Source organism: Rhipicephalus microplus, unplaced genomic scaffold (genome assembly GCF_043290135.1).
Source record: "Rhipicephalus microplus isolate Deutch F79 unplaced genomic scaffold, USDA_Rmic scaffold_12, whole genome shotgun sequence".
Lineage (NCBI taxonomy): Eukaryota > Metazoa > Arthropoda > Arachnida > Ixodida > Ixodidae > Rhipicephalus > Rhipicephalus microplus.
The window spans coordinates 39,695,637-39,712,983 of NW_027464585.1; the positions used below are offsets into that span (position 1 = coordinate 39,695,637).

Consider the following 17,347-nt stretch of genomic DNA (forward strand, 5'->3'; position numbering starts at 1 on the left):
TTTACAAGATAATATGTGACCAGTGAACTGTTTGAAATTTGCACACCTAGTGCCAGCGTGTGCTGAGAACGCTACCTGCATAGATGGCAAAGTTTTCATGTCATTTTGTCAGTAATTATTGTGCAAGGTGCGAGTAAACAATTTACAGTTAAGCCACAAATCCCGAGTGTATGTGGGGGTAGTTTGTGTGTATGCACTGTGCTGCGTTGTGTTGCAGATGTGTGAGTCATACCTGCTGCAGCGTGCCAAATGAACAATGAAACGCACTACTACACGCTTCTTTTAACATAAGATTAATAGATGTATTCAGAAACATATTTGTCAAAAGTGCTGAAAGCCCTCTTATATAACGGTGTGCGTGGCCCATAAACAGCTCCGCTTGGCTCCTTTCTGTATGTCTGAAAAGGAAGTACAAAAAACTATTGTAGCAGCACCAATGTTCAGTGTTTAAACCACTTTGATGTCTACTACATATATCACCTCTGTTACACCACTATTTCATGAATCACAACAAGCAGACGGTATTTCTGGGCAAGAACAGATCACATGCAGAACAAGCAGCAGGATGCTACGAGGGCCTATTGCTATACTAGACAAGAACTCAACGTTGAACGCACTATATTCTAACTGCAAAAGATTTCATAGAGTAGCATAACAAATTCCATTTAGTTAGTGCCATGGTGTGGCAGTTAAAAATTCTGTAACTACTAACACCATGGAGAGTTGTGTGGGTTAAACAAAAGAATTTTGCATTATAATATGAAATCTTACACAAGACAAAAAATACTGTAGACCACTGCAAAGGCCTACGTGCGGCAGGCAACATACTGTAACGGTACCTTTGGAGCGAGAAACAGAAGCTGTGAGATGAGAGGTTAAGGACTTCGTCGTCGTTTCCGTGACCTCAACCCATTCAACACTATGTCGCTGCGCCTTACAGAGTGCTGGATGGGTACACGTTGCCTTATTCATATCATCATGGTGGAGGTATTAGTCTGATGAAGACAATGAATAATGCATCAACACAAATGGTGAGGACTAACTTAGGAAGCAAGGCTTGAATATATAGTTTTTAAAATCCAATAAACATTACATGACAGTTGTATATCTCATTACGGCAGGAGCTAACTTGAAGATGGGGGCTTGAGTGAGTGTGATTGCTAAATTAAATATGTTGTTAGAGCGAATGTTTGAATAAGACAATTTGCCTAAGTTGTGGCAGCAACCTTGATTCAGCTTTCTACCTCGGAAAAGAAAAGTTCCGTTGTCAAAGAACAAGCTCTAACATTTGTTCAATAATTTTTTTCATCAGGTATACATCTCAACACATTCATTACAAATTCTCAACTTTAACAAATGCTTCTATTGTAATGATACTGGGTGCCAAACATAAGCTGCATAGGACAAGGCATTTAGCAGGGGTCTGTAGCTCAACAGTTTTATAACACTATGTCCTAATGCTAAAAATGAGTGATTCGACAAGAGGACATCTATTTACCAGAGCAGAAAACCGTATCAAGGTTACTGCCACGACTTAGACAAACAGTTTCGTACAAACATTTAAAACGATCTAATTTAAAAAATCTTGATTGGCTCCAGAAAAACTTTATTTATTGATTTGACCCTCATTCAAGCCCCCCCCCCCCCTGTCATCATCTTAACTTCTGATATAATAAGAGAACTGTCATGTAGTGTTTGATAGAATTTTGAGATATGGACAGTAAGCCTTTCTTCTCAATTGATGCTCACCTTTTACGTTTATTCTTTAATAACTGTCTTATCAGCCAAACAACCCATGGTTAAAATGTGTCGAGGCGTCTTTTTTACATTCAGAAGTATTTTTAACTCTTGGTAAGTACCCCTTTAAACAAACTCTGTAATTATATGTAAAAAATCACTCCTATAAAAGTATACAAAAACACTGCATTTTGCTATGTTTGATTTGACTGATATGCTGGGTTTAACGCCCAAAAACTACCTTATGATTATGAAAGATGCCGTAGTGGAGGGCTTCAAAAACTTTGACCACCTACAACATTTTTGCAGCTGCTGCAGCCGGGACTGAATCCCGCGAACTGTGGGTCTTGGGCGAGTACTATTTTGCCATGTTCTCTCATGACCAACCTTAGCATAAATTGAAACAAAAATTATTTCGATACCATAGCCATGAAATTTTGCTGACAAAGAAACAAAGGCTTTAGTAAAAGCATGAAGCCACAGTCATGTGTAGGTTATTTTTCTCTTATAACTCAATTTCTGTGCACATGGTTTCAAAGGCCTCTGCTGTATTAGAAAGTTTGTACCCTAAAATAGTGCTGGAACAACTCCTTTTCACATTAAGGCATCAAAGCACCAGTTTTGGAAAATATTGCAAATAGTCAAGAAACCACTTCACATACTAACATGACAAGACCATAAACTCGCAAATACTTACAGGTTAATGCTCAGTCACAGTTTCTGAAGCAGCCCGATGGCTTCTGTGTGTTCACCTGTACTGCCTTCCGTCCCCCTTTGGGCCAGTTTTGTAGAATGTCCGCCGAGAAAACAAAAAAAAACACATTAGAAACAATTCACTTTTTCTAGCGTGCCCCACATAACACAACTTGACTTTCGCGGCCTCATGAGGTAGCAGTCTCAAAGGCATGCTAACAGCTGCTGCTTTATTTACGTATATCTCATACTGCATTAGCAGGCTCTAAAATAATGCCCCGTCATTGTTAAGCAAAAAGTTTAACAGAAGAAAACAGAACTAACATTTTACACTAGACATAAATTCCACTTCTTAATACCTACTCAATAACCTATTTTCCTTACACATTATATGCATACATGTTGAAAAGACAGGGCTTGCAAACATAGCCGCAGGTGGGTCAGGACACTTCAAATGCCAACTAACAATGACAAGGCAGACTAACGGAACATATAAAACAGTTAACCATACGCCCACCAATAAACGTATCTATATATTACGACGTAAATACTTGCCAAAATTCGAATCACGCAGTTTCGTACAAGCACAGAATTGAAGAAATGCATATAATGGTTGAGCCTTGGCATAGCAACATGTAATAGTGCTTGTGTTACCTCTCACATACACCAACAGGCATGACGTCTCGATCAATATCTCCACTTGCCTTGCATCGTTCCTAGCTTAATGTCAACTTTTACAGTTGGTGTTTGCGGTGTCTTGACAACTCTCTTAAGTCCATGTTTGCATGGCCTGCCTTTTTAACATGAATACCAACCTACTAAGCATCTCACCTCTCTTATTTGAAATAAGTATACAATCTAGAATCACCACTTTGTTCATTTGACGTAACAATAATAATGGTGTTCTGAACGTGAGTGTCGATTCCGAAGCATTAGGGCCTCTAGCATTTTTGCCTTCTTCAAAAGTGCAACTGCTGACCTAAAAATCAAATTCACTCAGTGCGGGGGTTGTTCACAAGGTAACATAGCTCTGAGCAAGGTAAGATAAACTTTAGGACTGTGAAAAGAGCTCTAAGTAAAAGCAAGACACGCAACTAGCAAGGAGCCGCATATTATCCGGCCTAAAATTTCTTCCTGGTAACCTAGAATGCTGTGGCGCAGGCCATGCACCTCAGCATCTGTTCAGATTTTCTTTCTGAACCAAAGTAGTAGAGTCAATATTGATATCAACAGATAGCTCTGAAAACAGCAGTTAAGTTGCCAAAAAGTAAAAGCCAAAAGACCGAAAAAAGCTCCACGACCAATAAAATATTTAACACCTAATGACGCAAGTATACCCAAAACACCGTTTTAGATGTGCTGGTTGAATAGGTATTAAATAAACAAATCAGCAAAGCAATGAGCTGCCAGCTATGTAGCTGCCAAAGCGGAGAAAAGAGGTGGATATAGTGCAATAAAAAATTTATGAAAGTACTATCTACAGGAAAAGCTCGGTAGATGTTGAATCCACAACAAATGCGAATTTCCGCTACGTCGGTACTTACTTAACGCTTGTAATTAGACTGGTGACTGCATGCGAAGTGCCGTACGAAATATTTCTTTCAAAATGCATTCTTGGACAAAGTGAGAATTTTGCTTCATCAAACATATCGTGTACCACAAACTTTTGCTGTTGATGGTATATATTGATTACACAGAATGTTTCGTATAATGAACACATAAATATTGACAGAAGTTGCAGGCTATTGCACAGACGAGCATTGCAAAATATAAACCAACAAAGCCATGCAGTGCATAAACTGACCATTCATAATTGGAATATAAAAAGCTATAAACAACCCCACCATCTGAAATTTCTGACGACTGCCAAGTTGTAAAATGTGTGCACGTTCCCACAAATATAGTGTTCACATGATGAAATGATGAAGTCACAGCTAACAAAGCACACATTGTAACTGTTTTCAGTTTTTCACTCGGCTTCTCCATCGTTCTCACCGTGAAGAGGGGTACGCATAGGTCACCACCATGACTACAGTCACATGGCAACAAAGCATGAGGTCAGTGATTGTGCAATCAGCATGCAGCCATCAACTAAGCAAGGCCTCGTTAATGTGCCGCTGTGCTACATCGGTGTGGGGAAGAAGTACTGTGCAAGGCATAGGTGATAATGAATATGCAGCACGCGTCACAATGACACAATCTATACGGCGTATTTATTAGGCCAAAACACTATTTCATATTCTAGAAAAAACCAATCGACAGTCAGTGCAAAATCACATCACTCCGCTAGCGAAGAGCATACGCTGGTCAGACATGAAAGGGTCACCGTAGTTGTTTTTCGAAATGAAGTTTCTGTGACACTCACACAATGCGATTGCTGCAGCACTCTGTATGAATTAGCAAGATGGTCTGGAAGATGATAAAAAAGAAAGACAGAGCCAAAGCTGCCTAATGGCACTCTGAGAGAATGGAAAACACACTGTGCAGGGAATTACTTTAGCAGACATATCCCTATAGGCTATAAAACTGCAAATTAACATACGTACTCTATGCAATATAGAGATGTCTCACAACTTTGCAAGAACTTTACTGTGGTGGCTGCACTGTCGGTGTAGGCCAGAAGCAGCCGGCCCGTGGCACTCAGGCGTCTGATCCGTTCATTGAAAATAACTTGTGGCTCACATACTTGTAGTACTGCTTTTGGGAGGTGCTTTCCGCGATAACAAAAGTAGCAGTGCACAATTATGCTCTGTAAACACTCACATGAAATCCACATTGGTGTCTTTAAACAAATTTCAGCTATATACTGAACCACAGCAATACTTGCTTCTGTTATATCGCAGCAACTTATTGCTTTCCCTGGCCTGGTTTCTTGTTTTCACCCATGAGACAATCCTTAAGATTTAGTTGGGAGGTAGCAGTTGAAAAGCATTAAGCTTAATGTACAATGTAAAAACTTGAAGAATTTTGCATGATATATGAAATTATATTTCATGTAATGTCCCACCACTAAGAATTGAGCGAGCAAGCTGTGCTGTTAAGGTGTCAAAAAATAATGGAGTTTCTGGAAAATGCAATATACAGCTAGGTAAATCTGCTATTCAAAGGTGTTGTTACTACTGACTTTGTAGCTGCGAGTGCCTGCTGAATCTACTCGAGTTCATTTAGAAAACCTGTGTAATGATGTTGACAAACAGAGAAAACTCAGTAATCACTTAGCGGCCCCATCACAACATCATGTTGCTTCACATAAGGGTTCCTGGTATGCAGGTTGCAGATGCATGAACATTGTGGCTATGTCGTACTACAGCAAACGTGATCGACATCTGCTCGAACTAAGTAAGCAGCTGAAAAACTCTCCATTGTGCAATTAGCTGTAACAATGCAGTATTGCTAGCTACCAGTCACTTCCTCGTACCCCACAACAAATTTGGCACCAGCAAGGTTTCGCAGCGTATACAAGCGTCTGAACACAGTATTCATTGCTGCCAGAAGCATACTCTATTTTTATATTTTATAGATGAATAGAACGTGCACACAGTAGCCAATAATTGTGCCAAGTAGAAGAGTCTATTTTAGGTATTCTATAAATTCACAGACAAGAATCAGGCACACCACTCAAGCCTGTTGTTTAATGTCATAAGTGAACTTGTGCTCGCAAACGTACACAGAAAAATTAGCAATTGACCATAAAACATGGTAAAAACTAGGCTTATGTTTGGCAGAAACAAATCGCATACAGTAAAGATTGTCCAAGACACTGCAATAATAAGGTTGTAAATTTCAATGTGGGTTACTATTCTTCAACTATGCATGCATTTACAAGAAAGATAACAATGCTTGCTGCAAGAAACCATAAAGTTTTACAGTTTTTGCGAAATTCCACTTGCCAGTACCCTATTCTACAGAAAGGCAAGACTTTGCGAAACCAAGTCACGTTTCCAGACGAAACGCACTCGCCATGGTGACAGTGACAAATAGGTGGAGTACAGCATGATTTATTGGAAATAAAAACAATGATAACAGTAATTTCTTATTATAGCTAGCAAGAGCTTTTCTACTGTTGTTTTTGTGAAGCAATTTTATGACAGTGAGAGGTCACAAGAATATGGGCCACATAATAATGAGCGGTAAAGGCGCAGTGACTGGTTGTGCAGCAATTTCCAACTATGCTCATTAATGGCAACCATTGCACTTCTCCCTCAAATAAAGGTTGCACATAATTAACACTTTAGCACGAATAATGTTAGGTTGGTAGGCAGCTTACATCCTGATGTTACTCTGTATACTATCACTTATTTAGACACATTCTCACTTCGACTTGACTAGCAAAAAACAACACTCTTCTTCATAAATGGAACTTTGTACATTATATTTGGCTTAGCCACACATGCTGAATAAGCACCTCCTATGGGACGCTTGGCTCACCGCGTGGTCAGCACTGCCGAGTTTGTCATGGCACTTCTGTTTGCTACCTGCAGTACGCAGCCAAAAACTTAGGCATTCAAAAAAAAAACGAAGCAAGTATGGCAGCAGCACTTCGTCCTTTGGAGATAGAGAGAGGGGAGGGGTAGTGCAGCAATGTTCTTCAAAAGCTACAAACACATGCAATAACTGTTTTAGTTTGGCGCATAAACAGTATAAACGAGTGAAAATGGATAGGGGAGACAAGTGGCCGCAAATTTAAAATCCTCCAAAGAAGCCAGAAACACTAACTTGGGATTTTACAGTATCTATTCTGTGCCATCTATAAAAGGTATGTAAGTGCTGAATTCACTAATACTTGTGAAACGACAACGTATTGCACTCGCTTTGCTGTCCAGCTGGTGCTTCCGAAATGTGCTGAAGTTGTACAGACAGCAAGGTGGTCTGGCAAAATTTGAGTTAACTCATTCCAACAAGCACCGCTGGTTTCAACTCCAAGTGACAGCACCAAATGAATTGAACAAATACCCCGTCATCCCGTCATGTATGTTTTATGAACATACACCTAATAGTGGCATGCGACTAATACTAAGTACCTAAGCGTTTCAATAAAAGAATGCAAGTATATTTCAGTTGAATGATCGATTCCTATTGTTAATTCTTCCGCATGTCACCTTTTCTCTGATGCTTGGTATCAAAATAAAGGCAAAATATTTTTAAAATATACTATTACAATGTGTTTACCAGCCACAGTCATACTATATTATACCATGTAGTGCTAGCGATATCACTGCGAACATTCAGAGCAACGGCAACGGCAGATCTCAGAGACCTTCACAGTCTTTCTTTCAGCAGCAGTTAAAGGTGGCAGCCGCTGTATAAACTTTGAACCCCTTCTTTCAGAAACCGAGTGAGCTGCTTTTCGTCAAAAAACTTGCGGATGCATGGTGCAGACATTGACGGAAGTAGATATAGCCCCGGCAACGGGGACTATAACGCTCGAAGTTGATGTGCCGGCACTCTTGCCAAACCGTTACAGCGAAGACAGCTTCTTTGTCCCTTTTCGCCCTATAGGCTTGGGAAGCGCCCGTGCTAACGCACTGTGAATCCCTCGGGGTTGCTCCAATCAGGCGATCTCTTCCGTGTGGTGTTTCCGCTTTGTTCTTCTTTTAATTCATTTTTTGTGATAGCCAAATAGCGAGAGACGCGATGCGCCACAGCATAGGTCACTGGCACTCAACTGTGACGAGAAAATCACTAACGGACACTTCGAAAATAGCGGAAGCCAATTGAACAACACGCTGGGCGTAACTTGAGCAACTACTGCCGGCACAAACCTGCAAACGCTAAAATAAACGCTGCCGGCTGAATAGGCCGCGCTTATATTTATAAGTGAATTATTGCAATCAGATACAGCCCAGATGTCACACTTCTGCTAATCAAAGTGGCTTGTTTATCTACACGGAACACTCCAACTGAACTTCAGTTATGTCGTCTAATAACGCAACTGCAACGAAAAGAATTGGAGTCCCAGCTTTGTCGGCCACTTCCCCGGGACGTAGAGGAATTTTCGTTTACTATAACGCAATGCGTACTGTATACCGAAACGTGACAGCAGCTACCAAGCCCACACCGCTAAATTCCTGGTAACCAACTTTGCGGTCAGGGGCACGCGACAACGTTGCACAGAATTCGCAAGTACGCCAAAGCCGTGGCCCCGCCGCGGTGGTCTAATGGCTAAGGTACTCGGCTGCTGACCCGCAGGTCGCGGGATCAAATCTCGGCTGTGGCGGCTGCACTTTTTAATGGAGGCGGAATTGTTGTAGGCCCGTGTGCTCAGCTTTGGGTGCACGTTAGAGAACCCCAGATAGTCGAAATTTCCGGAACCCTCCACTACGGCGTCTCTCATAATCATACGGTGGTTTTGGGACGTTAAACCCCACATATCTATCATGCCAAAGCCGCACGCGCGCAAGAAAAAAAAAAGCCGATTTCGAGTAAGCCTCTGTGCGACTTCAAAGCAGCGTAAACATTCAAGGCATGAGCTTTTTGTCGGCAGTCGAACAGGGCGAAGGCGGGGAAAATTTACGAGAGTCGTAAGATAGGACTTACCTCATAGCGAAATCCACAAAACTTGTTCGCTGGTCAGCAAGGCGGGAAAGCTCCGACATAGGCACCCGACATTTAACCAGAGGGTGCGACGAAGCTCTTTGGGCCGCCTCAGCATTGTTGGCGCCGACCACCAGGGATACTAAGAAAATGAAACGCTCACTGAACACAGTGACACGCTGAAGTGTCAGTGCCTTTTTCGGCAAGTTTTCAAAGAACGCTTCCTCGGTGCTTACATAATCAGCCGTGACCCCCATGCTCACATATAAAAAAGAAAATGATATGCATGTGCGAGTATGGTTTCGCTGCGTATAGTCGCTAGGCTACGCATTGTAAGACTCTGTTTTGCTGCATCTAGTCGCTAGGCTCTGTGTTCTGGTGCTACCATGACATCTCGTAAATTGCATTGCCGGGTGCCTCTAATGGTGACTCGAAGCAGTGAAGTTAACGGTACATAGCGCTAACTTCTGGTGATATACTGTTCGACTCCATGCAACCACAGGTTAGCCGATCAGAGTAGGACAACGAATACATGTCTTGGTGTCGCAAATTGCCGTTGAGCATGGTCGTTTCTAACGAATCCTCGACCATGACGTTCCACCGTGAAAATCGTCCATGTTCGCAAGCGAGTGCCGCGCATGCGCGACCTTGCGTGTGCCGCGTCATGGAATTTCCCGTTCTTGATGCGCCGCGTATATACATCACGTGACCACGTCGTAGATGTTATCACGAGCCAGCGCACGCAGCTGTGTTCCGGTGTCGCGAAAGGGCCCACGCTCGGAGGAGTTTCTTGTTGAAACAGTATTAAAACCATGCTTTGCGGTTGCGGTATAAGCTCGCTGTATTCGCTACACCTCCCCTGCAGTACGATATCATGTGTACTTGAGAATGAGACAGTTCGTAGAAACGGTGAGCCTGTCGTAGTTAATTTTCGCATGCAAAAACATTATAAGTACACTATGATATTTTCACGTTACACCGTAACTGTAACCTGTAGACATTGGTACACAAGGACGTCAAACGGATTCGAACAACGGCAATATGACTATTGTTTTTCTCGTCACGCGCATCTTCGTCCTCTTCTGAACAGTGGCACATACAAGCCTGCCAGCATCTGTGGAAATGATACTTTCAGAACTTGTACTAGTGGCATTACCCCCCTTTCCAAAGGACATCGTCCCGATGTCACAACATAATTACCAGATGAAAAGAAAACACATACGATAAGCAGTACACAAGGGGGTGTTCACAATTACTGTAAGTCTACTCAAGGGAGTTTGACGAAAAGTCAGCATTGGTAAAATGGTTTCATCCTCGAAACATGAACGACGTGTGGCTGTTGTGAATGGCGGGATTGACGAGCCATGTCCTCGTCAAGAACCTTGTAGTTCACTTCGCTGAGACGAAGGAGAACTCTATAGGGACCAAAATAGCGGTGTAACAACTTTTCTGACCGGCGCCGTTGTCGAATGAGAGTTCACAACCATACTAGTTCTCCGTGTTGGTAAGAGACATCGCGACGACGAGCGTTGTACCGCAGCGAGTCGATGCATTGTTGCTTATGAATTCGTTCGACTGCAAGCTTACGAGCTGCGTCTGCCAGTCTGATAAATTCGTTCGTCTTGACACTAATCTGGTGTCTGTCTGGCAGAACTATGGCATCCAGCATTGTAGTGACCTCCCTGCCGTGAAGCAACCGGAATGGAGTGAATCCAGTTGTTTCTTGCACAGCGGTGTTGTAAGTGAAGTCGAGGTGAGGGAGGATGTCATCCCAGTTTTTGTGGTCTTGGTCAACGTACATGGATAGCATGTCGGCGATCCTCTTGTTCAGTCGATCTGTAAGGCCGTTGCTTTGTGGGTGGTATGCAGTAGTTTTTCGATGTACTGTGCCGCTAAGCTGCATGGCGTCTTGTATCATCCGGGTGGTAAAAGCTGTGCTACGATCAGTTATGACAACTGCTGGTGCTCCATGTCGGAGGACGATGTTTTTCATAAAAAAGCGGGGAGTCTCAATGGCAGTGCCAGGTTGTAATGCCTTCGTTTCGCAGTAGCGCGTCATGCAATCAGTAGCGACTACAATCCAGCGGTTGCCGTCACGAGACTTGGGAGAAGCTCCGAGTAGATCCATGCCAATTTGTTGGAACGGTTGTGTCGGAGGAGCGACGGGATTCAAAAAGCCGGCTGGGCGCTGATGTGGTGCTTTACAGCACTGGCACTCATGACACGTCTTCACGTAATGCTTCACGTCTCGATTGAGCTTAGGCCAGTAGTAGTGATGGCGAATCCAGGCCAAGGTACGTGTGAATCCTAAGTGGCCTGAGGAAGGCTCATTGTGACAGGCAGACAAGACATCAGCTCGTAACGCTGGTGGGACGACGTGCAGGTACTCAGTCGCGTAAGGGTCGAAGTTTCTTTTATAGAGGATATTTCTGCGAACGGAGAACGATAATGACGAGCGGGCGAATGCTGTCGGTGGATGCGGCGTACGGCCTTCGAGATATTCGATGAAGTCTCGAAGCTTGGAATCGTTCTTCTGCTGTTCAGCCAAGTCGGTTACACTGACGCCGCAGAGAACACGGCCGTCGATATCGTGATCACCTGACGCTGTCTTAAGAGGAGCTCGGGAAAGGCAGTCCGCGTCAGTATGCTTCCGACCAGACTTGTACACGACTGTCAAATCGAACTCCTGAAGTAAGCTCCACCTGGCCAGACGTCCGGAAGGGTCTTTAAGGTTCGCCAACCAGCAGAGCGCATGATGATCGGTAACAACTCTGAATGGGCGACCATACAGGTATGGTCTGAATTTAGCTATTTCCCAGAGAAGAGCTAGGCACTTCTTTTCAGTTGTTGTGTAATTTGCCTCCGCAGATGATAAAATCCGGCTCGCATAAGCAATAGGGCGTTCGACGCCGCCTTGCCACTGGACGAGGACAGCACCAAGGCTGATGTTACTGACGTCTGTGTGTAGTTCAGTGTCGGCATATTGGTCGTAGTGTCCGAGTAAGGGCTCAGACTAGAGACGCTGCTGGAGCTCGGAAAAAGCGCGTGTTTGCTCAGGGCCCCACACGAAGGGAACGTCGTCTTTTGTCAGATGAGTGAGGGTGTTACAAGCTGCCACTCAAGCGTCGCCAGCGTGAAGTCGGCGACGGGAATGACAGCAGGTTGGTTCGTTCCGCACGCAAGCAGAGACAGTGAAGAGATCAGAGACGTGAGAAAACAAAACAACTTTACTCTAGTGATATTGCAGCACACGGGATCTAATACAACACTTCAATACAACTAACAAAATTCATCTACACTTGTTACATCTAAAGAAATATATAACAGAAACAATAAATCAGCTTACGAGAGAGAACTACTACAAACTACACAAACTAACAAGAATAGAACGACGGAGGAGAAAGTTCGAAGGCAAAAACAGGTGAAGGCATACGTGTGATGACCGGCAGCGTTGTGTCCACGACGATCGGATGCGAGAAGTCGAAGAGAGTTCTGGCACGACTGCGATGTCGGCGGTGTTGCAACGCTGGTGGCTCCGGGAGGCTAGTGCTTGCAGGTGACTTCGAGCAGGTTGAGCTAACTCGAGGCGAAGTCCCGATGTCTACGTTGCAGACGTTAATATCGCGTCACAACTAGACGAACGGCTAAGTTTAGGAGGCCAGCCGATACAGAGCCACACTAAAAACTTCTAAAAGAGATGCTTGTTGATCTGTTTCTACACCATGTTGGTCAACGACTAGTATGCCTAGCAGGGCGAAATCCTGCGCTTAAATTCCCCTCGTGTCTCCTCGCTCTCTTCCTTGGGGACAAGAGACCTTTACCTGGGTCCAATCATGCGCGTTTAATTGATGGAAACTCCGCTCCAAAAATATTTTGACCCCACCCCTTTTTAATTGGAAGAGGGCCCTCAACTAGCGAGAGTGACAGCCTGTCGGGTTGTTGTCATACGGCTTGGCCACCAGAGCGTTTCCCACGCTTTTCCCCGTGGGAACGGTCAACCGTTCGGCTCTCAGCCGGTGCGTCTCATAGTCTAATCCTTGTTCGGGGTATACCGCGGCCTTCTACGACCTTGGAGACGCCGCCGCAGTTACAAAAGGATCAAACGTCGACGGCGACGTTCTAAGAAGAGCACCCCATTCTGCACTTCTCGGCTCCCTTTCATGCGCCGCCGTTCTCACGGTCAGTCGGGGAGTACGGCGCCTATTAATTGCCGTGACGCGGTGTCGCCAAAAATGGCCGTCCGTGACAGAGGGGTTCGGCAATGTTTGCGAAATTTTGCACAAAGCGTCTTTAGTATGTGCAGAGGCCTAAAAATAGACGCACATCACGTTTGTTGGCAGGTGGTGGAAAATCTGCGACAGCCAATGTTTTGTCTGGGTCCGGCCGAATACTATCAGGGCTAACAAGGTGGCCGAGGAGCTTTAGTTTGTTGTAACCAAAATGACATTTTTCTAGTTTCAGTGATAGGCCTGCCGTACGAATTGCAGCAAACACAGATCTGAGTCGCGGCAAGTGCTGCTCGAACGTTTGGAAGAATACAACGACGTCGTCTAAGTAAACAAGGCTTCCCACTTGAGACCGGAGAGCATCATCCTCTGGAATGTCGCAAGGGCTGAACACAGACCGAACGGCAGAACCTTGAATTCGTACAGACCATCAGGCGTAATGAATGCTGTTTTCTCTCGGTCGCGTTTATCAACTTCGATTTGCCAGTAGCCACTGCGTAAACCCATAGAGGAGAAGTATCGGGCGCGTCGGAGGTGGTCTAGTGAGTCGTCGATGCGTGAAAGTGGATAAACGTCTATCTTTGTGACTTTGTTGAGTTTGCGGTAATCGACGCAAACTTGGAGAGTGTCGTCCTCCTTTTTTACTAGCACGACGCGGGACAACCATGGACTGTTCGAGGGTTGGATTACGTCATCTTCGAGCATCTGCTTCACTTGAGAACGTATAGCCTCTTGTTCCTTTTGTGATGCTCGGTAGGCGTGCCGACGTATGGGTCACTCAGCAAGGTCAGTGACAATGCGGTGCTTTATGGTTGGCGTTTGTTTTATCTTGTATGTAGGCGCGAAACAGTCGTTAAACATGCGGAGGATACAGTGCATTTGCTCTTTCTGCGCACATGACAGCTTCGAATTGACATCGACTGTATCGGCTACCATGGTGTCACTTTCAACGGCTGCAGAAATTGGGGCTATCGTCGTACACGCTTCAACGTCAATAGATTCGAAATGAGCAATAGTTGTTTGCTTGGCCAAATGTTGGTATGCTCCACTAAAGTTGGTGACCAACAACTCAGTCGTCCCCCGTTGAAATTGAATTATGCCGCGGGCCACGCAGATTTGTTGAAACAAGAGCACCGAAAGGTTGGCTTCAGCGATACCACTACTGCCATGGTCTATGTCGCCCTGTACAGTAAGGAACATACTGGTGCGTGGCGGAAGTGTGACGGTGTCGTCGACAATGCGAAGCGCAGTATTCTGCGGATCGGTAACTCTAGGCTTCGGGCCATAGTCGTCAGCAAATGTCATGAGGCAGTATCGAAGATTTATAACAGCGCCGTGCTCACGAAGGAAATCCATGCCAAGGATAACTTTCCGGGAGCATTCGGGAAGCACAACGAAAGAAGCAATGAATGTCGACTCACAGATTTGCAGTCTTGCGGTGCATCTCCAGATTGGTGTCAAGAGATGACCACCTCCTGTCCAAAGGTTTGGTCCATGCCCCCAAGGAGTCGTGACTTTCCTGAGTTCATCCACAAGTTCAGCGCTGATAACTGAGTAGTCGGCTCCGGTGTCGACCAGAGCAGTCACTGGATGGTTGTCGACAAGAACGGCAATGTCAGCAGAAACGGGTTCGTCAGCGATGTGAGGTGTCGGCTGACAGGAATCGTCGAAGGTCGGAGGATGGGTCGGAGGAAGCTGTTTTGACGATAGCTTAACAGCGGTCCCACCCCCAGAGGCCGCTGATTCTAGTTTCCCCGGCATGGACTTGGAGACCTAGCGGATCGTCCCGCAACAACATCGGCGAAAGAAGAGTATTGACTCGCGGACGTAGAGCGTCGAGGAGACGGAGAGCGTGATTGGCGTCGCTGAAGATTCGGAGACGGTATACTTGCCAAGTATTCTGCGATGGCGCGGGGTCGTTGGCCGTCCCTGGGCCGACGAGCATCTGGCCGAAATCCAGGTATGCCCATCTGTCTGTACGAGAACTCCCGGTACAAGTGACCTGGCTCATCACAGTGGTAGCATAGTGGCCGATTGTCGGAAGCGCCCCACACGCTAGATTTCCGCAAATTAGGTCGCGGATTCTCATAGTACGGCGGGCCCGAGAAGTACTGTGGCATCTGCAGGCAAGTCGGTCGTTGGTTTTCATAGTGCGGCAGGCTCGATAAGTGCTGCAGCGTCGCCAGGCTGGTCGGTCGTTGGTTTTCATAGCGTGGCAGTCCCGAGAAGTGCTGTGGCGTCTGAGGGCTAGTCGGTCGGGGGAAATAGCTGGCTGCCGGTGCAGGAGTGCGTACAGCTTCCGCGTACGTTAGCGGAGGAGCTTCGGTTGGAGGTGGCGCTAATGGTCGTACCAGCTGCCGCACCTCTTCACGGACGACGTCTGGCAGAGCAGCCACTTGAGGCAGTGAATGCATTGCGTGAAGCTTTTGCAGCTCGTCGCGTACAATGCTACGGACAAGCTCAGCAAGGTCTCTCACGCTCGTGACATCGTGTGTTACCAAGGGTGCTGGCAGACATGCAATGTTGTCGGACCACTAATACTGCGAAGACCGCTGTCTTAGCATTCGCTCCATTGTCGTCGCTTCACGGAAGAATTCCACCACGGTAGCTGGTGGGTTTCGGGCAAGTCCTGCAAACAGCTGCTCCTTGACACCCCGCATAAGAATGCGTACCTTTTTGTCTTCCGTCATTGCAGAATCCGCAGAACAGACGTCATTGCAGAACAGACGAGACATCTCCTCAACGAACATGGCGACGCTTTCGTTTGGTCTTTGTTGCGAGAACTGGGGAGACGTTCGGCTTGTTCTTTGTGGTCAGCGCTACCATACTGTTCCGCAGCTGAGTGCAAAACACCGACCAGGTTGTCAGGGCGGCCTCGTGGTTCTCGAACCAAATACGTGCTGAGTCCTCCAGGTAGAAATAGACATACCGCAGTTTCCGGTGCTCGTTCCATTCATTGGCGACGGCGACTCGATCGTATTGGTCCAGCCAGTCTTCAACGTCTTCGTAGGGCTCCCCATGCAAGGGCTTTGGGGTTCGAGGGGCTGGTGGCCATGGAGCTGGTGGAGTCGCGGTCTGTTCAGTCTGGCTTGCAGTTGTCGCACTTGCCATGGTTCTGGAGCATTCCGGAAGAGGGCCGAATTGGGGTGGTAGGCCCAGTTGCTGCCTACTGCGTCTAAGGTTGGCTGTTTCTACCAAGGCGTCGATGTTGGGGCCGAGATATTCCTCGTGGTAACAGTGCAAATACTATTACCCAGCACCTCCGCCAGTGTCACGTTACACCGTAACTGTAACCTGTAGACAATGTTAAACAAGGACGTCAAACAAATTCGAACAACGGCAACAGTTTGTTTGTTTGTTTGTAGCCTTTAATCCATGGCTCATACCCACTCTGGGGGATTGGCCAAGAGAGCATATAGTCTCATATGGACGATAACTGCATTATTGCTTACAACGAAAAAAAATGGGGGGGAGAAGTCGTATAGTGAAGACAGTATGTTAAAAAAAAGAAAGAAACCAAAGATTTAGATAGTGAGAAAAAAGAATCAACAAGAAAGTAGACACTAATAGCTATAACATGATTTTGGGAGCCGACCAGACAGCTGGTTTTGCCAAACCCGATTAATTTGGTATGTCACGGATTTATCCAGATTTGTGAATTACTTTTCGACCCGGTTTTCTTTTTGAGTACCTGTTAAAGTGGTCTTTATGTTGAAAAACGATTATAGTCTTGAATAAAATTACACACCGCATAGAATGCATCTCTGTGGCAATTTCCCAAAACAGAGGCACCAAAACTTGGAACATTTTCTGTGGTTAAATTTAAACCTAGCTTCGCAAATAGAATATCTGAAAGTCGTTTCCTAATTAGTGCATAGTTCTGACATTAGCCAAAATAATGTTCGATAGCTTCTGATTATTTGCAAAACGAACAAAAGGGGGAAGTGTCAGACCAGCACTGTGTAAATAAAAATTTAATTGGGGTGACACGGCACTGTAATCCAGAGATTATAATTTCAAGTTTTTTTTAACGGACTCCACTGCGATTTCCATGGAAATTTGAGGTGCTGATATTCTGTCCATTGTGTGATATTTTCTAAACTATCTGTAAAAATAGCGAATTTCCTATATCTAACCCCTGATAAGTATTCTAACTC

The 17,347-nt window shown here is 45.2% G+C and overlaps 1 long non-coding RNA gene across 3 annotated transcripts in view; it reads right to left on the reverse strand.

The window, feature by feature from the left end:
- Positions 1–263: 263 nt before the first annotated feature.
- Positions 264–17,347, reverse strand: part of LOC119167846 (uncharacterized) — a 77,908-nt gene continuing 60,824 nt past the window's right edge. The window contains exons 2-6 of one of the 3 annotated variants that reach the window (XR_012888501.1): positions 8,968–9,106; positions 2,435–2,509; positions 2,034–2,124; positions 840–995; positions 264–398 (exon numbers count right to left, since the gene is read on the reverse strand). This is a non-coding gene — a long non-coding RNA (uncharacterized LOC119167846). The remainder of the gene's footprint in view (positions 399–839; positions 996–2,033; positions 2,125–2,434; positions 2,510–8,967; positions 9,107–17,347) is intronic. The other 2 variants (XR_012888500.1, XR_005109319.2) reach the window with 2 other exon arrangements.